Raw genomic sequence first — 2,500 nt, 5'->3', positions numbered from 1 at the left:
CAGGATTCTGTTCCTGATAGAGAGTGGCGATAGACTTTTAGCGTGCCTATCCTGCCCCTAGACAGCGCCTCGCGAGTTGGATATACATTGGCCCTCAGCTGGAGACCTGCAATGTAGTGGCGTTCTCTTCCTCCCAACGTTTCCGGGTTTGCCAACCAGTGATTGCTGTTTCTGTCCCTGTACGGTCCCTTACTAGACGTCCGAAAACGTTTGTAAAATTTGCGGACGGCGTCGGGCCGTGCGGCAGGGCCGGATCTTCCGGGAAGTCATCAAATGAACTCTCTCGGACATTCGGTTTCCGTTTGAGAAAATAATCAAATTTTGGTCATTTTTCCGCTGTCCTGGTAAATCCCACAAGAGCGTGAATGCAATCATATTGCAAATGTACAAAACATCACGAATCCCGACGTGGCCTTATCTCCTAAACGGAAAATATTTCGAAGCCGAAACTTGGTGAGCATAGGTTTGGCATAATGGGCAGTTGGCCCTGAACAAGATGGCGTCTAGGCCTCAACGGTTTTTGAGTTATGGCCATTTTTCTGGGATTAAAGGTCCAAAATGAAAATAGAGCAATAATTTTTCCGCTTCACGTCAAAGTCAAGGAACCTCCGGTGTCAATAAAAAAAGAACCAACCATTTACCTATCGTCATTTAAGAGAAATCGTACAATGTCAAATTGATGATGTTCAAAAATATATATATATATTTTAAACAGTTACGGATCCAGTTGCAGCGTGTTTATACAAATCTTTTTAAAGTGTGCTTCGGAGCTCTGCGAGATTTCTGTGATTTTCTGAAATAAAACACACTCACTAAACCCTCCGTAAATAAGTCAGTTCTTAACATAAAGACTTAAAACTCGAAATTCTATAATTGCCTACCCCAAGGAGGATATGTGTTCACTTTCAGCTTCCTGTGTAAACCAGAAGTGCCTTAAAATGGTGTCATAGTTGCTGCTTCCAAGGGTTAAAAAAGTCTGATTTTTTCAAAACACTCATATGTGTGATTAGGCAACCCCCATGAATTGTAAGTCAGTCTTTTCTCCCAACAGATGTCAAAGAAAAGCTCTCTCTCACACACACACACACACACAGGAAGGATGGAGTGACAAAGTGCGGTGCTTAAAGACACACAGAGCCTGCAATGGCATTTCCATATTCTCTAGGCCGTGCCGAGTTCAACGAGATGCCCCGCTTGACCGTAGCTCGCTCTAAGTGCAGCGACCGTGAAAATAGTAGGCCCAAAATTAAGCCTGGCCCTAAATGTCATTTGCTTTTGGTTGACAGTGAGAGAACCGTTAGGGTGAGAAGCACAATTCGACCTCAGGTACGATCCTGAGGTCCTCCCGATCTGTGCAAGCCTAACCTTGACCGTGTGGCATTAACCCTTAACAGTAAAACAGGGTTTTTTGATCTCACAGATTACAATGACATCTCTCCCCATAGGAATACAATGCCTGCTCCTCTAAAGTAAACCTGAAGTCTATATGGATTATGAATGCCTTATGAACCTGTCTTCAATGACAGTCCATCTGGACACTATGAGGTCTACCTGTGTCGATTCTAAGCTTCCTGAAGCAACCGGATGTGGTTAAAATCACCCTAAACGTGTTTTTCCATACCCAACCAGCAGTTTGTGATAAATAGTGCATTCAACCCTGTGTAAATCGGTCAGTTCTTAACGTAAACACTTAAAACTCAGGATTCTGTAAAGGCATACCCCAATGAGGATATGTGTTTACTTATAGCTTCCTGTGCCAACCGGAAGTGCCATAATTGGTGTCACAGGGGCTGTTTCGAAGGGTTAAAAAAGTCAGAGCTTTCCAAAACTTCATATGTGTGATTAGGCAACCCCCATGAACTGTAAGTCAGTCATTTCTCCCATAAAATTTCGAAGAAAAACTAAATTACACACACACACAGCTTGGAAGGAGGGACGTATTGGGGTGCGTAGAGACAGACAGTGCCTGCAATAGTTAGCTTTGTTCGAGCTAAAAAAGAACCGTCAGACCTAGAGTTCTGAAACTTTAGAAACCTGTTCTAGACCTCAGGTCGTGGTGAGTTACTTGGCTCTGGAAGGTTCTCGGACTGAGAAACAGCCTCGTACATTTGCAATGACTTCAATTCATTTAGACCATTGCGAAAATGACGACATTTAGAAAAGTCTCAGAGAAGCAAGACTAGGTGCATGGAAACTGGCTTGGCTCTTAGAGACGGACCCAAATGTTTCTGTCCGATAGCTCATTCAAGGACCCCGTAGCAAGGCATGGAAAAAAGGTGATTTTCAGCACCAATTAGGGTCTTGCTCGTGCACCAAATGACCTATTGTTCCCTTACATTTAGGGATATGACAGGAGATGGAGTGGCTATTCTCTCTGGACTTCCCGCACACTCGACACATATAGACCACTGACACCGCTGGATGCACCATTTCATTCTTCCCCCAACGGTCCCAACTGGTCTTTCACATCGTTCACATCTCCAGTCTCAGACAGGGAGTG

General features: G+C 44.1%; 1 long non-coding RNA gene across 1 annotated transcript in view; it reads right to left on the bottom strand.

The window, feature by feature from the left end:
- LOC112236475 overlaps positions 1 to 2,500 on the bottom strand; it is a 16,095-nt gene that overhangs the window by 9,790 nt on the left and 3,805 nt on the right. The window contains exon 2 of the long non-coding RNA XR_002951235.1: positions 1,432 to 1,435. This is a non-coding gene — a long non-coding RNA (uncharacterized LOC112236475). The remainder of the gene's footprint in view (positions 1 to 1,431; positions 1,436 to 2,500) is intronic.

This window comes from Oncorhynchus tshawytscha, linkage group LG08, assembly GCF_018296145.1.
Source record: "Oncorhynchus tshawytscha isolate Ot180627B linkage group LG08, Otsh_v2.0, whole genome shotgun sequence".
NCBI classification, from domain to species: domain Eukaryota; kingdom Metazoa; phylum Chordata; class Actinopteri; order Salmoniformes; family Salmonidae; genus Oncorhynchus; species Oncorhynchus tshawytscha.
The sequence above is the reverse complement of the archived record's forward strand: the minus strand, read 5'-3'. Positions and strand labels throughout refer to the sequence as shown.